This window comes from Eurosta solidaginis, chromosome 3 (genome assembly GCF_040869045.1).
Source record: "Eurosta solidaginis isolate ZX-2024a chromosome 3, ASM4086904v1, whole genome shotgun sequence".
NCBI classification, from domain to species: Eukaryota; Metazoa; Arthropoda; class Insecta; order Diptera; family Tephritidae; genus Eurosta; species Eurosta solidaginis.
The window spans coordinates 116,041,909-116,059,985 of NC_090321.1; the positions used below are offsets into that span (position 1 = coordinate 116,041,909).

The 18,077-nt window shown below is 35.9% G+C and overlaps 2 long non-coding RNA genes across 2 annotated transcripts; one reads left to right on the forward strand and one right to left on the reverse strand.

The window, feature by feature from the left end:
- Positions 1 to 4,296: 4,296 nt before the first annotated feature.
- On the forward strand, positions 4,297 to 7,249 carry LOC137246615 (uncharacterized). The gene is made up of 5 exons (XR_010951600.1): positions 4,297 to 5,315; positions 5,375 to 5,446; positions 5,810 to 6,115; positions 6,172 to 7,110; positions 7,175 to 7,249. It is a non-coding gene; the product is annotated as an uncharacterized lncRNA (long non-coding RNA).
- Positions 7,250 to 9,525: 2,276 nt separating this feature from the next.
- Positions 9,526 to 11,261, reverse strand: LOC137246612 (uncharacterized). Its single transcript, XR_010951599.1, has 4 exons — positions 11,204 to 11,261; positions 11,000 to 11,137; positions 10,783 to 10,939; positions 9,526 to 10,723 (listed from the first exon to the last, which is right to left on the reverse strand). It is a non-coding gene; the product is annotated as an uncharacterized lncRNA (long non-coding RNA).
- Positions 11,262 to 18,077: the final 6,816 nt, after the last annotated feature.

Genomic DNA, 18,077 nt, shown 5'->3' on the forward strand with positions numbered 1-18,077 from the left:
AATCGGTGATGCCGGAGATCCCATTGGAAGACCCTTTAATTGCGTATATATTCGTTCCTCGTACTTAAAATATCTATTTTCACAAATACAAAACGCCACTATTTCCATAAAAAGAAATGGAAATAGTGGCGTTTTGTATTTGTGAAAATAGATATTTTAAGTACGAGGAACGAATATATACGCAATTAAAGGGTCTTCCAATGGGATCTCCGGCATCACCGATTGTCGCCGACATTGTAATGGAAGAAATTTTAGGAAAAATAGTAAAGAACACGAGACTACTTAGTAAATACGTAGACGATGTGTTTGCATTAGTAAAGGGGGATAAACTGGACGAAACCTGCGATTTGCTAAATTCATACCACAAAGATATACAATTCAAGATGGAGTTGGAAAAAGATGGCAAATTACCATTTTTAGACTCCTTGGTATGTAAAATAAGCAATAAAATTAAAGTGGATTGGTACCAAAAGCCTACATCTTCAGGACGTATTATAAATTATTTATCTAAACATCCGAAAAGTATGATTTTTAATACAGCGAAAAATTTTATCCGGCGAGTTTTAGATACTAGTGATTCAATTTTTCACCCTGAGAATAAAAAACGTATCGAGCACATTCTCAAGATGAACGATTTCCCGTCCGTGGTAATACGTAGGTTGATAAACACGCATCATAAGGGTACTAAATCAAAAATTGAAGGTAAAAAACCGATCACATATAAATCTATTATATATATACCTGGCTTTTCCGAAAGATTACAATGCTCAAATATTTATGATAAAGAAAGAATCGGAATTGCACACAAACCGGCGTACACAAACCAAATATTTTTCAAGAATATGAAAAGTAAATTAGAAACGATGGAGAAAAACAATATTGTATACAAGATACCATGTGCAGGCGACCGAGATTACATTTGTGCGAAAGAATATGTTGGCACAACGAAAAATAAGTTAAAAACAAGAATAGCAGGGCACCGATCTGACATCAAATGTTTACAATCAAGCAATACACATAAAACAGCACTTGCGGCCCACTGTGCGGAGAGCGGACATAAACCAGACTTTGACGCTGTGAGCATACTACAGCAAGAACAGCATTACAACAAACGCTTTACTTTGGAGATGCTCCACATAATAGACACGGACGAGAACAAAAGATTGAACTACAAGAAAGACTCTGAAATGTGTGCACACATCTACCGCCACTTACTTGACTCGCGAAAATCAGTTCAAGAACAGCATCTCGACCAGACGCTGTCCACCTAACATCTGAACTCATGTATGTATGTTTGCAGTAATGATGCTAATATGTTTATACATACATATATATAAATTTGCCTGTGATAAATTGTGTAAAATAAAGTGTTTATTTATTTATTATTGTAGTCCCCGATGACGATCTCCGTTGGAGATCGAAATATATTGGAACAAAAACAACAACAACTTGTTTAATTTATTGACCTAGAGCCAGTTTGAAGAAATAATTGTTAAATTTAAAGGTCGCCAAAAATCAAAATTTGAAATTCTTTCTCTTTTATACATAATTTCTTAACCTACACATTCATAATTATTCTAATACTAACAAAGTAAAAATATGTACATTTGTAATAATAGTATGCAAAGTCAGCAGATTGCTATTTATGTAAACCATGTAAAATGTTTGTGTGTAAATATTTGGGCGATTAACATTAACAAAGTAAACAATGTAAATTAGTTGTGTGTGAATATTTTGGTGACAAACTAACACTGACGATCGGCAAGTGTATTGACCGGGGTGAGTGACTGAGCAAAAATGTTAAGGTGTGAAATGACAAGGGTTTCGTATTCGGCATTCAATTGATGTTGGCTTCCCGCTGTGTCGGGTCAATGTAATTTATGTCGCATAATACTTTAATATGATTATGCTATGACTGCGTGTGGTCGGTTCATAAAAATGCATTGGCATAGAAGTTCATGATGCATAATGCCGCAAATGTATTGCATAGGTGGGCATGACGCATAATGCTACACTATGCCCCTGATAATGAAGATCGAGGTTACTTTCTTCCTCTTTTTAAGGTGGATGCATTTATATTATGATGCCTTTATATTAATCGGATCATCGGAGTTTATACCCACATCTACTAGACGCAGTCGTCTTTTGCCTTTATTCCCATTGTCTAGTCGCTTGAAATCTGAAATTGGTTTCAAAAGAGTATTTCTGGCGGTAGGAGACAGAAACCTTATGACGACGGCTGGATCTGTGACAGTGTCGCGTAATTTCCGATATCGAAATATACTTTTAATGGTGGGCGGCTGCAGGTTCAACGAAAAACACAAGTGGTCGAAAATATCATGAAGATCTTCTCCTTCCTCATACGGGATACCATGAATGCGGGAGTCGCAAGCTGCTACTTGATTGGATAATTTTGCTTTACGGCAGATATTTCATACTCAGGATGTCCAATCCGCACAAAAGCTGTCTCCAAATGCGAGACTTCTTTCTCTAGATGCCCTATGCGGTCAAAAACGTTATCCAGTCGAGATACTTTCTCATTCAACTCATTAAGATCTTGCTTTAAACCATCAAATTTTTCTTCAACTTTAAGCTTAAGTCTTCAATCTTCTTACATACAAATTCCAGTAGTCTTTTTTCAGATTCTAGGATTTGTTTTGTATCCGCTCGTTATTTTTGAGCATTCGCAGATCCACGTTACGGATTAAGCTCGGAGAAGACTCGCTAAAAGCCAAATTAAACTTCCTTAACCCTAACGCCATAGTCGTAACCATACCCATATCCATAACCATCTCTATTGTGATCCATTAATGGTGCCATAACCGTAAACAGCTGACCATTGCTGTCACGAGCTGGGAATGTTTTGTTTATAAAAAGTGATTGTGCAAAGTGATTGCAAAATTTGGTAATTTTTAATCAAAATAAAGTAAAAGAAAACATTCAAATTCAAATTTATTAGTTGAACAAAGTGGTTGTGACAGTAAGACGGAGTCTTTTATAGCACATCGTCCATTTTATAAATACAATATAATTACCATAAAACTAAATTCGAATTTAAAATTAACAATAAAACGATTTTCTTATAATTCATATTAATGTTAAAACTAAATTTAATGTTAAACCTTAAATACACACTTAAGACTAAAGAGTAGAGCCATTTAAATATGGTAGGAAAGAAAAAACAGAGATAGGAAGTGAAAGAGATGTAGTCATGCAGTTATGTTGAAATCACAATATTCACGCTGAGCTGAAGTAATCATGGATCACCTTATTGTAATTGCTCCTACTCAAAGCACCCTTGAGAAAATCAGGTATAGAGTTCCAAAGCCTTACAGCATTTACAAAAAATAGCCTCGATGAGGCCAGATAGTAATATTTGGGGATTATCAGATTGCGGTGCCTACAAGACTTTGGGAATTTAAGCTTTTCGTAAAGATATTGAGGGGTTTTGAACTCGATGAGCTTGAACATATAAATACAGTTTCGCGCCTCAATGTACTCAAAAATACTGCATCCTAGTATTTCGCGCTTAAATAGAGAGATGTGATCATATTTCCTTAGGCCGTAGACATAACGCGTGATATTGTTGAACGCAACATCAATTTTGTGGTACGAGGCAGAATCAAACTGACTATAAACTAGCTCTGAGTACGTTATGTGTGGGACTATAAGCTGAACAGCTAGCTTTTTTCTTGTCTCTAAGGAAGTAAACGAGGCAGACATTCTTAATCTGCATAAAACCGAATAAACACTACTCACGACTTTATTAACGTGGTCAACACAGTTCAATTTAGAATTTATCACAAAACCTAAATTCCTAATTTTGTCAGTAAACGGAAGAACACTATTTCCAACTAACAATTTAGGAATATCTTCAACGTGCACAACACTGTTACTAATGGGCAACACATAGGACTTTTGAGCATTTAAACAGAGACAGTTTTCAAACGCCCATTTCGAAATTGCAGACAAATCACTATTAATTTTAAAACACAAATCCTCGATGAGACCAACACGGCTAGACAAATATAATTGAATGTCATCGGCATAAGCATGGATATTTACGTACTGGCAAACAGAGAACACATCATTGACAAAAAGACTAAACAGGAGAGGGCCTAGTACAGAGCCTTGTGGTACACCCGAGGAAACAGTACATGGTTTTGATGCAGAGCCTTTGCATAACACTCTCTGGGTCCTTCTCGCCACATAACTAGCCATAAGCTTTATGCATAGGAGACTATGGCTGACTGAGTCAAATGCCTTAGAGAAATCAAGGAGACACAGGAGAGTAAGGTCACTATTATCAAATTTTATTCTTATATCGTCAAGTATTTTTATTATTGCAGTAGACCAACTATGCTTGGATCTAAACCCTGATTGGAATGGGCTTAAAAGATGGTGATCTAGGACATATTTTGAAATTTGAGAAGCCATCAAGGACTCACACACTTTTGCAAAAGCAGATAAGATGCTAATAGGCCTATAATTACTAAGCTCGACTGCATTATTTATTCACCAATTGCATTGGACTTAATGGCCATAAGTGATTTTAGAACCTCTTCCTCCGACACTGCCCTAAACTCAAAGTTATTCTCCGGTGAAAGGTTTCTGGTTATATGATAAGGTACAGGATTGACCCGGCGGTTGCCTGAGCTAACAAAATAGTCATTAAGGGTATCCGGATCAACCTGACACTCAGATTGCTGCTTACCATGTATATTTAGATTTTTCAAATTGCGCCATAAGTCTTTTGAAGGTAGTGACGGGTTTAGCTTATAATCGCAGTACATCTGTTTGGCTTTTCTGGTAATATCAGTGGCTTTATTCCGGGCGATTTTATACTGCGACCAGGCAAACTCGGTTTTGCTCCTCTTCCACTTGGAGTAAAGCTTGTTACGATTTTTAATTGCATATCTCACTTTGCCGTTATACCAAGGAACAGAGTTAGTTTTAACACTCACTTTTTTTAGAGGGACGTGTGTATCATAAAGTTTACCAAGAGTTTTATTCAAAAAGTTCAGCTTCGCATCCACCGTAGCAATACTCCAACACGCGGTCCAGTCGACATTAGACAAATCCCAAAACATCCAGTGTACAAAAAACTAAGTCATGGTCCGAAATAAAGCTAATTTGGTCAAACTTAAGAACATGGTCCGGGCTTGACGTGATAAAGAGATCTAACAAGCTCGGAGTCGTATTTTGCGAATATCTTATAATAGTATTTTTATTAATATTGCAACAAATTGGGTGCATATCTACATAGTGAAACAATTAGGTGGTGAATAAAGCTCCATATCTACACGTATCTCAATGTAAGCTGTTCACATATTAAAAGTATAACAAGTTAATAAGTATTTCGGTATTCTTACAGATTTAATTAAATATAGCACTACATATAGGCGAAGATTTATATATATTTGAGTGCAAGGACGTGAATTTAACAGTAAGTATCTTCAAATAAAACACGGAAACTGCCACACAAAACCATTTGGTGCTTAGAACCGGCTGCCGTGGGAAGTGCATTAATACTCTGTCGTTATATTTGGTAGGGTCTGTTAGGGATTGACGGTTGACCATATATACCAACACCAGCAAAGCGGTTGCATATCCTGAGGTGCTCTTACCGTTTGGTCTGTTGGTAGACCAATTGCTTGAACTCCGCATTGAGAGCAATAATTTTCTTATCTCCTGGGTTGTGGTTTCGTCTGCCGGCAATTCCTTGCTATCGCGTCTATGAACCGCACTATATATAATGGATAATTAAGAAAAGAAGTAAACAAAACATATATATTTATTCCTGTTTAAGCTAACATGAGCATTGACGAAGAAATTGACAACTTGTTCCTCAGCATAATGGCGTTATATGCTGAAAGAACAAAACAAAAAAGACAAAAAAGACGATGGCATGCCCGCCACATTAATGCTAATAGGACTCAAGCCGGATATCACCAAAAGACTTTCTTAAAAATTAAGGATATGGACGAAAGCGAGTTTTTTGCGCAAACAAGAATGTCGCTGCCGGTTTATGACACTTTTTAAAACTAATGGCCCCATCACTCTCCAGCTTCAAACAACAAATTGGTGTGGAAGAACGTTTATCCATTACACTTCAGTAAAAAATTTCCAGATACTAACATCGTATATTGTATTAATTAGTATGATTTTTAGGTACTTGGCACATGGTATTCCTTTCAAAAAATTACTTGGAGCCACAAAATTGGAAAGAGCACTGTGAGGATGATTGTGTCGGAGACTTGCGAGGCTATCTGGCAAACGCTTTCCCCAATATATTTAAGTTAACCCACAGAGCAGCAATAAAAAGATATAACAACTGACTTTTTCCCAAATGTGGAACATGCCAAATTATGTAGGTGCTATTGATGGAAATCACGTTGCTATAAAATGCCCTCCGAAGTCAGGATTACTGTTTTTTAATTATAAAAAGTTTTTCAGCATCGCCTTGTTGGCAGCATGCGATGCTAAATACCATTTTACCGCTGTAAGCGTAGGAGCTTATGGAAGTCAAAGCGATGGAGGCATTTTTCGTGGAACAAGGTTTGGGGAAGATCTGTTGGAAAATCGATTACCACTTCCACCAGATACTCCTCTTCCATTATCGTCACAACCCTTTCCGCATTCCTTCGTTGGAGATTGTGCATTTCGCTTAAAAAACAATCTAATGAAACCATATCCGGGAATGAATACGACAAGGGAACGAGTTTTAATCACAGACTGTCGCGGGCCCGCCGCGTTATAGAAAACGCATTTGGGATTTTGGCTGCGCGATGGAGAGTATTGAAAACCAAAATGGAGTTTTATCCTGAAAATACAGAAAAAATCGTTTCGCATGTTTAGTGCTGCATAATTTCATTACGTTCCACGATACTAGTCAGTGGTATTGCCCAGAAAACTACACTGACGGAGAAGGGGCGAGTGCAGAATGGAGGAACGAACTAAGAACTTGTGGAGGTCCGCTGCGGACAGTACACTCATTTCGAAGAAGGGGCCGAAATAGTACATACGAGTATCGGGAATACCTCACCAACTACTTTATGACCGATGGTGCAGTAGCATTTCAAAATCACATCGAGTAATATATTTCAGGAGGTAAGAACGCAACTTATATACACTCATCTAGAAGTTATTTTACATTTTGACTACCTCCTTATAGATCATTTCGGCGGAAGGCGGATACGCAATAAAACAAAGCAACAACCATTGCTGCTGCACAAACACAATGCTGCTACAAAATCATAAGCTTTTCAAATTATTTTAACATAGAATAATATAATTTATTTCATTTTTTCTGTATACATACAGTAAAAAACGATACTGAAACAATACTTCATATATTTTTAAAACATATATTATGGTTTTTTATATATAAAGTTAGTTCAAATAATTTCGCTAAATCAAAAATTGGTAAAAATTGCAATTCTGTCTCGTGTATATTAAATAGAGCATAATATAATACCACAAAGTTTGTATTTTGCATTCTTATTCTAGTTTTGCACTTTAGTGTTTACACATACTAAAATTTAGTATAAAATGGAAAGTGCAAAATTCAAATTAAATATTTTGCCGGAAAACGAAAAATTGAATTCAAAATTTTGAAGGAAAACGAAAAAAAATTTTAAATACATATTTTTTGCACTTTCATATATACGCAAATTTAATTCATATAAAAAACTTTAAAAATCCGTCACGAACTTTGAAACTTTTTGAGCAGAACTTTTAAAAAATCTCTTGTATGCAACTTTGTTTCTTATTCAATTTTGTTATAATAATGTGCAAGTTAGAAAGTGTTAAATTTTCATCCCCTAATGCATGAACAAAAATTTACGTTTGAGCTATTACTAACCAATGGGCAACAAAGCTGCATCCTCAAATATTACCTAAAAATCAATTCTGGCAATGTGTAAACTTTGAAACTTTTATATACGTATAAGATTTTTGGTATAGATTATGCTATATTTTAAATGAATATCAATAATAACACATACAGCTGTGAACACGACAATAGTAGTGTGAATTATAAACGCTATTTTTTCCTTTTATTTATTTTCGTTAATTTTAGAAATAACTTCAATGAATTGTATAACCAAACACATGTAAACCAATTTCGAAAACATTTTCGGGAAAATGCGAAAATTCGAAAGGTGTTAAAAAATCTTCTTGCAAATTTCAAAGTTTTTATTTAGAGTTTTCAGAATTTTTTTTAGTATGAAGTTTTGTAGTCTAATCAATTTTAGTTTAACAAAGTGCATGTTTGAAGTCTCTCAAAAATCGCATTGCTTTTTGCCAATTTTTTTTCAAAGAGTGTTTTAGATTTTCTTCCATATAAATATTTACTCTTTGTATGGAACCAAATCTAAAACACTCTTTGAAAAAAAAAATTGGGAAAAATCAATGCGATTTTTGAGAGATTTCAAACATGCACTTTGTTAAACTAAAATTGATTAGACTACAAAACTTCATACTAAAAAAAATTCTGAAAACTCTAAATAAAAGTTTGAAATTTGCATGAAGATTTTTCAACACCTTTCGAATTTTCGCATTTTCCCGAAAATGTTTTCGAAATAAATTTACATTTGTTTGGTTATACAATTCATTGAAGTTATTTCTACCATTAACGAAAATAAATAAAAGGAGAAAATAACTGATAAAATACATCAGTAATTTTCACTGCTATTTTAGTGCTCGCAACTGTACATCAGTATATGTTACGAATAAACTATTTTCACCATTAATATGAGCAGGTGTGTACATATCTACTATTATAAAAATTTAAGTTCTTGTGTGTATTTCTTTGTTACATTATCACAATTCAATAGTCACCATAATTTTTTATACTCGAATTAACGTATTATTATATTAGGATAGGTCAACTTTCATGATACATGCAATACGACATATAATATATTAATAAATAAAGAAATTAATGTATCGCAATTCGATTTTCAATCTACATTTTGTACTTTCTTAGGAATCTCAAATATATCTACATACAGAAATTATTGCCACATTTTATCAGTTATTTGTTTCTTTTAATTAATTTTATTAATTTAAAAAAAAAACTTGAATGTATTGTATAACGAAAACTATGTAAACCAATTTCAAAAACATTTTCAAACAAATTAGAAAATTCAATAAGTTTTTGAAAATCTTCATAAAAAATTCAAAATTTTTACTTGGAATTTTAAAAAAATTTTGAGTATTGAGTAGGTTAATAAATTTTAGTCTAACAAAGTGCAGTTTTGAAGTGTGTCAAAAATCAATGGGAATTTTGGCAGACTTCAAAATTGCACTTTGTTAGACTAAAATTCATCAACCTACAAAACTCCATACTAAAAAATTTTCTAAAATATCCAAGTAAAAAGTTTGAATTTTTTATGAAGATTTACAATAACTTCTGGAATTTTCTAATTTCTTTGAAAACGTCTTTGAAATTGGTTTACATAGTTTTCGTTATACAATACATTCAAGTTTTTTCTAAAATTAATAAAATTAAATTAAAGAAACAAATAACCGATAAAATGTTGCAATAATTTTTGCTACTGCTTTTGTGAACAAAACTGTACATCCATTTATAAATACAGTTTGTACTTTCATTAGGAATCTCAACTAAACATCCCGTGGCATATTTGCAGTCGCATTCATATTGACATATTAAATACATGTCACGGGATGTATTTTTCTTTCTTATTTCTTTATAAACTAAAAAGATAGGTTTTGCTATTGAAAGGCTGGCGTCAAAAAGCATAAAGAGGCAGACATACAAATATGTATAAAAAGTGGATATACAAAAACTTCTTACTTACATATATTTGTATGCCTGCCTTTTTTGGTAATTGTTTACTTTAGCTCCAAACTGATAAAACACGTCCAGAAATGTTGGCAGAGGTGTCGGGTGACGGGTTTTGACCTCGGTATAAATAATCCAAAGGCGAAAATTAAAAAGTTTATTTCAGGCAATAGATATTTTTAAACCACCAGTTTCAAATTTTCATGTAGTTGTATTTTTGATGATTTTGTTGTAGACCACAATTATGCAGAAATAGTTTAGATCTCGTACCCGGCGTTGGATCAGGCTCTCGATTTTGGCTCAACCGGGGGTTATTTGTTTGTTTCTGGACACCTTTTGATAGAAGCTAATTTTTTTTTTCGCCTTCGTATTGATCCCGAGGTCAAGGCCCGCCTTTTAACATCCCTCCCGACATTTTTGGACGTGTTTTAGTGATTGTGAGCTAAAGTAAATAATTACCCATTTGTAGTGCCAGCCTTTTAGTTTTAAAATTACAAAAATGGCAATCACCCTACTGGTTTTCATACAAGTATTCCACAATCTCTGCTTCGTCGTTCTGCTCCATCTGAGCTTGCATGACTATCTCAGTGCACTGTTGCATCACCACCGCCTGATTTTTCTTCACATACATCCCTCAAAGTTTGGACGGTCTCCATTATGGCAGCGTCCAATTCATCACGCAAAGCTGCCGTTCGTTTTCGTTCGCGAGATGTTGATGGCTCAGACTGCGGTTGTGGCATCGGAGACGACTGAGATAAAGCAGATGACAGCTGCGCTGTAGGAATTGGAGGAGACTGTGTATTTATAGATAGCAGCTCAGGTAAAGTGGGAGTTGCAGGGCGTGACTCGCAAATGGTGGGTGTATTTTTGCCCCCTTCAACACTTCTGTTTATATTTTGATAGCTATGCCGCATTCTGTTGTAATAGAAAATTTGTTCATAATCAAACATGTTAAGTAATTCCATTATACTTACGGTCGGGGTATAATGTGGGCTCTTAGGAACTGAAGACTCTCTAAGAAAACCCACTGCTTTCCATCAGACGCGCCACTTCCTGGAGTGTTTTTACTGCTCTTTATCTCTTTACTAAAACGCTCTCGTAAATTCCCCTATCGCCTTACTGCTACTGCCACTATTGGGAATAATCATACCTATGTACGCACATGTTATAAGATTATTCATTATTACTTACCATCCACACCTAAATTCTCTGCTATATCCTTCCAAGCGGCACTTTTTTATTTGCGTCCTTAAAATCCCGGTTTGCCTTGTCATAAAAGCATGGGAAATCGCGTACAAATTCAATTAATTTGCAGTCATCCATTATGATCTGCATAAACAATAAACGAAATTAATTTGTCTTTCAAATAAACGAAACAATAGAATTTTTAATTACCAAAAGAAAAAATCGGCAAACAAAAAAATTTTACACACATACAGAAAATAGCAAAAAAAAAAATAGGCGAATGAAGAAACAGCTGTTTGTGGATATGGCAGAAAACCTAAATTCAATTGGTTGGCTATGGTATGGTTATGGCGTTATCGTTATGGTATGGCACCATTAATCGATTACATTGATTTCCATAAGGTAGGTTCGATCAGCTGTTTTATCTGGTTATGGTTTTATGGTTATAAGTCACCATTAATCGGGCCTTAATACGGGGAGCTTTAGTAATTTCCATCTCATTGCTTACAGTTTCAGCACGAGGTTTAGTGGAATGCAGAGCCATTTTCATGTGAAATCCAAGAATACCTCGATTTAAATAAATTCTCACTGGTTGGCAGCACTAAAAAAATAGGTATAATGCTTAGTAAGTACACAAACAACGTTCTTTAAGCGCGGGCAGTGCAGCGTTGTTGTTGTGGCTTTTTTTAATAAAACTACTTGCCGGCAACAAAAACAAAAAAGCAGCTCACAGCTGGAGAACCAACTTTCAATGTTTAAAACTAAATACACGTTCACCTGATTGGTGCTTGTGTTTCCCAGATGTATTGCACTTTGTTTTATAATTTTATATTGTGTGGGCTAAAATAGCGTCACCAAAAATAGAACAAATTTGATAAATTAAGCAATCTACACAAGAAACATTCCTTTAGCGCACCAAGGTTCTGGTACTGGCACTGACTTCATTTGATTGCGATGTAAGAGTGTATGGTGAGCCTGAGCGCACAGCTTAGACTTGAATGTGGAAGTGCAGTTTGTTACCTTATGATTTTTCGATAGGCAGTTTATGCATAGAGCGACGCGCTTGTTGCGATTCTGAGAGCAGTATTTTGGCAGGCCTGTAGCTTCTTCCAGTGAGTAGTTTCAAGGCTTGGCGACCATATAGGGGACGCGTAGCATGCAATCGGCTGGCCAATTGCTTTGTAAGTAGTAATGAGCGTTTCTTTATCCTTTCCCCAAGTACTGCCATCAAGAGATTTGAGGATTTTATTACGGCTCTGGATTTTCGGTACAATTGCGGCTGCATGCTCACCAAAATGTAGATCCTAATCAAACGTCACACCCTAGATTTTGGGGTGGAGGACAGTCGGTAGCGTATTGCCATCGACGTGGATGTTCAAAATGGTCGACATTTAGGGCATCCAAGTTGTAAATAAGGTCGCGCAGCATTTAGTCGGTGATAATGCCAGGTTTCACGAGGCAAAAAAACTGGAGAGATCAGGGAGGTAGCCGTTTATTCTGTTGCAGGTAGGATATGGTCGGTGGTGCCTCTTCTGGCCAGCTCGTCTGCTCTGCAGTTGTCTTCAATATCCCTGTTCCCAGGTACCCATATAAGGCTGATACTGAAGTGCTGAGTCATCTCGTTAAGAGATCTGCGGCATTCAGTGACCGACTTTGCGTTGTCGACGAATGAGTCCAGGGCCTTTAAAGCGGGCTTGCTGTCTGAGAAAATAAACACCCGTTTAACATCCTTAGGCATAGACCCAGCCCTGTGTATTGCCAGCATTTCCGCTTGGTAAACACTACAGTGATCTGGTAGGCGAAAAGAGAACTCTAGACCTAGATCCAGTGAAAAGATGCCTACTCCCACCTTCCCGTCAAGCTTAGAACCATTCGTGAATATGTTGATGGCACCCGGTACCGTATGTTGTCTGGTATTCCAGTCTTGTTGCGATGGTATATATATACTATAGTTTTTAACGAAAACATTCATTGGCGTACAGTAGTCAGTATTGTATTTTTTTGTATTTTTATTTAATTTCCCAGCACAACAATTTGACAAAATTATTTTAAAGTGCTAGTCAAAACAGCATAAGATAAAAAAAAAAGTTACAAAAACAAAAAATGTAATATTTAAAAATATGACAATAAATTAACTAATTAATTAACAAAAGATAATAGACAATGATAAGACATTTTTATTTAAATATATTTAATAGAGCTTAGTCTAGGGATGAAGAACAGAAATTAATTTGCTGTTGTTCTGCTGGCTCGAGGTCTTAATCAAATATAATTGTTTTTTATACCAATAAATTTCGGTTACTCCACAGTAACCATCTTCAGGGTAAACTAATTAAAACATACAATCAATAAACAAAATAATACCATAAAAAATAATCATATAAATAACATAAAAACATTCATCATGTGTACATACATTCAATTTCACTCCTTTCTGTGTGACGCGGAGTTTTAAACTAACTATTTGTTAGTAAGTGTTTATATATATGAGCGCAGTCATCTGTATCACTTTTAAAGTTTAGTCTTCTGCCCGTCGGTGTGTTTATTATATGTAGTGTCTCTAGTGTGAATCGTTTCGTATATGTTTGTTCTTGTATGAGAATTCTCGCATCATCGAAATTCGTTGAATGGCCAGTAGCGGCACAGTGGGCCATCAGTGCTGTTTTTTGGTTTTGCGCTGTCTTGCAATTTTTAAAATCAGACTTATGCTGTGACAGTCTGGTCTTTAGTTTTAACTTTGTTGTGCCCACATATACGCTATTGCACCTATTTTCTCCATTACCTCTAAATGAAATTTTGTACACTACATTGCTTTTTTCCATTTGTGGTATTTTCGATTTTGTTTTGTTGAAAATATTTTTTAATGTGTTCGTCGGATTGTGGGCAATCTTTATTTTTTCTCTATTGTAGCAGTCTGGTTTTGCTAGCCGCTCCGACAGTTGAGGTACATGAGCTAATGACATATGAATACCTCTTCAGCTTTTTGTTGACTGTTGGCAGAATTAACCCTTTTTAGTAGTGATTTTATTGTATGTGTCGGAAAATCATTGGTGCATAATCATAGTCAAAATAAAATAGATTTTAAATTTAGTTGCAGCTTTTTGACATAATTTTGTATGAGCTATCTGTCAAAAAAGCTGAAACTAAATTTAAAACCTATTTTTATTTTGACTATGATTATGCGCCATTGTTTTTTAATAGTGAAAATATCTCGTTTTGTACTTCTTTGTGGTAAACCTCGTCCGACGTCTGCAACATTCGTCTTATACAGCCTTTGGGTGTTTGGAATTATAATTTATAATTCGTCCTGATGACGTTGGTTTCCTATACCACTTCAGCTTTAATTTATTTCCTCGTCTATTTACTTCAGAGTCGAAATAAGGTAACTTTCCTTCCATTTCTATTTCTACTGTAAACTTTATATTTTCGTCAAAATTGTTCAGTGCGTCAAGTGTATTTTCTATTTCATCTTCGTTGACTATCGTTGACATCGACATACTTCGTAAGTAATCGTGACTTTCGTTCCAATTTATCCATTGTGTTGTCCAATAATTTTTCCATAAGTATGGCGGCTATCACTTGGCATTCCTTTAGCTGCGTATATATGGTGTCATTGAACTTAAAATATCTGGTTCCTTGAATTCAGAATTTTACTATTTCCATAAATAACTATTTTGGTATCTTCGTGAATTCTTCAACCTTTGTCCATTTTTCTTGTATTACGTCAAGTGCTAACTGTGTAGGTATGCTCGGAAAGAGTGACACCACGTCGAAAGAGATCAGTTTTTCATCATCATAAATGTAAGTATTATTTACTCTTTCCTTGAACTCTATCGTGTTCTTTATGTTATATGATGAAGTCGCCGTAACAATTTTAGATATTTCTGCGATATATTTACATAATCCGTACCCTGGTGATCCAATCGCTGAACAAATCGGTTTTAGTGGTGTTCCTTCTTTATGAATCTTCGGGAGCCCATAAATTCTTGGTGGTAGCGCCGTACTGGTAGTGCGCTTATTTCTCTCCATCTTTGTAATCAATTCCCTTTTAAACAATTTTTCGACTAAACAGTTATTCCTATTTTGTAATCGCCATGTGGGGTCTTGTCTTTGCACTCTGTATGTCGTCAAGTCATTTAAAATATTCTGCATTTTATTGTTATAATCTTCTGTTTTCATTGCAACTGTTTTATTTCCTTTATCCGATGTTAGATTTTTTATGTTTTTATTTTTGTTTAGAAATTGTATCGTTTGTGCCCCTGTGTCTGTGGTTGCTATGTCCATTGCGCTTTGTTCGTTTGTTGCTGAGTGGCTTTTTACAAGCAATGATAATTTTATACGAGCTTCTTCTTTCTGCTCTCTGGTATTCATCGTCTGTATCAAATTTTCTCCATCAGCTATATATTGAAAGAGAGGAAGACTTTTGTTGTCCACCGGCAATCCGAATTTCGGTCTCTTTGCCAACACCGCTTTTACCTCAAGAGGAAACTTCACATTGGTATTGTTTATAAACCAATTCTCCTGGTTTTTGTTGTTTGTAAATATTTTGTTCCGTTTGGATCGCAGTCTTTCGCGTTTTCTTTCTTGCTTCTTCTTTAGCGTTGCTGTCAGATTATTCGGAATATTATTCTCATTTCCCATAAACAGTTTCAAATCCACTTCGCTCAACTTTTCCTTTTGTTTTAATATTGCTTCCTCCATTTTTTGCATTAGTCGTTTCATAATGTTGTCTTTGTGTTTGATAAGTAAGTTTAATATTTTTAATAGATATTGGCTGTGTGTGTCTTTGTAAACCTCTGTCTATGCCTATGTTCTTGTCGCAGTTGGACCATAATGAAAGGGACGTTAGAGGCGTTGGTTCCACATTACAATTAAAGAGATGGTTGGTGTTATGTGGGGACACATTGCAAGCGGGGCATACATTTTGTATGTCGGGGTTGATTCTGGATATGTAAGAGTTTAACCTGTTACAGTATCCAGAACGAAGTTGAGCCAGAGTGACTCGCGTTTCCCTGTGGAGTATGCGATCCTCTTCCGCAAGTTTTGGGTACTTTTCCCTGAGTACTGGATTCACCGCGCAATTCCTGGCATAAAGGTCCGACGCCTGTTTTTGGAGTTCACCAAGGACCTGCTTGTGTTTTTAAGCTATTGCATAGATTTTATTGCGGGCTTGGCGACTAAATCAATAAAAACCGTAACGGATATTTGTCAAAAAAGGTTCGAAAAAGTTTCGGCGTTAGCAGCAGGCTGATTAGATAAAATTTGATCTATTTATGCGAATATTGGTTGTTGTCTTTGGTGAACATTTATCTTCACTACTGCGCTGTAGATGGCACTGGTAAATGCCAGATGCCAGATGACCTGCATGCTAGATGATGCACACCAACAAACACACACGCGGTGTACATAATTGCCTTTGTTGCTGTTGAACTTAGTACAGTAATTACGTACATAATTGTTCCTTGATTTTAAGCTATTGCATAGATTTTATCGCGGGTGTTTAGGCCCGACGCCTAAATTCTCATTAATTTGCGCCACCCTAATAGCACCATATTATCGACGCCTAGTTCGCCCACCTGCATGTATATGTGTACATAGGTAGGGTTATGTTGTCCGTACACATATACATGCATGCCGGTACAACTATGTGGGGAAGCTTCCCCTTAAAACCGGAGACTTTTTCCGCGGTTCAACGGTTGTCCTCGACAAGGCAACCGTCTACTTTTCCAGCGATCGTTGAGCGAACCAGAGCTAACACTGTCCGAGGAGCCCCGCCACATTTTATTACAAAAGTAAATTATTGTACTAATTTTAATTTTCACTTCAAATAAAATCATTATTATAACGAGAAATCTCTCTCGCGTCCTTTTCTTTTCTTTTTAAATTTAACCCAAACGCAATTGTGGTGCCTCCACTCCGTTGCCGAGTTTGCGACACACCACAATTGTTCATGGTCCTTCTCCCCGAAAAAGGAACCAACGCCAATACACTGATACAGTCCAATTCCAATAAATTTAACTCTTCATACGCATTTCTTGGTGATAATTTTGGATCATCTTGGTAATACGCGCCAAATTAAGCGAACATTCATACACTGCAGAGGTGATACCAGTTTTTTCTTTCGTGGTAATACTCAACATTTTTATTGGTGATATACACGCTTGGTGGTACACTCCTGGTGCAAGTTATCGTGGTGGTATCTTTTAATTTCTGGTGGCATTACACATCTAAGCAATTTACCGCAGCAACACCACAACAGACACTACTTCACGCAGCAGCAACGTAAGTTTATATATTTCTTGCCACATTTTTTTTGGTTAAAAACCATCAAAAAATATATATTCCAAGTGCCAAACGCGTAGTGACTGTGATTAACCGCGAAAAGTGTGAACAATTTATTAGTGTCGAAAAATAAAATTAAGTGCAAACGCGGCTCATTAACGTTGTCTTAAATTCCTTGTGACTATCTGGTCTGTCCCCCCACCAGCGGTAAGGCTCTCCAGACACAGCACAGGGAAGAGGTACACATAACCTCACCTCCATATAAAAAATTCTCACGCCATTTCGATTGTGGCAATTTTACATTCTTCCTTTGTTTCACTTTAATTTGCACTAATTCGATAAATTTTTGTCACACAGTCGCTTTTCGCACAAGAGTTTTATAAAATTTTTTACACTTTTCGTCGAGTTTTTATATCAACGCGCGCACGTATTTTTATAATAAAATTGAACGCTCAAGTGGCGAGTGGCCCCCCTTTGCTTCGCACAATACGCATTGGAGTTGCTCCCCCCTGCTCCCTGTCTTACGGCACAAAATAATCTGCAAATAAATTAATACACACACCGATACATACATACATACAATTTTACGTGCGGGTGGCGAGTAAGCCACATTGTTGTGTTTTACTTTTATCGTGGGAAAACCAGACGAATCGGCCAAGTCTGACCCTTATAATTTAATAGCCAGATCAATATATACATATATATATAATTTGCGTGCGGTTGGCGAGTAGGTTACACCATTGCCTATTCTTCCCTTGGAAAAAAAATATCAGACGAGTCGGCCAAGTCTGAAATAACTAAA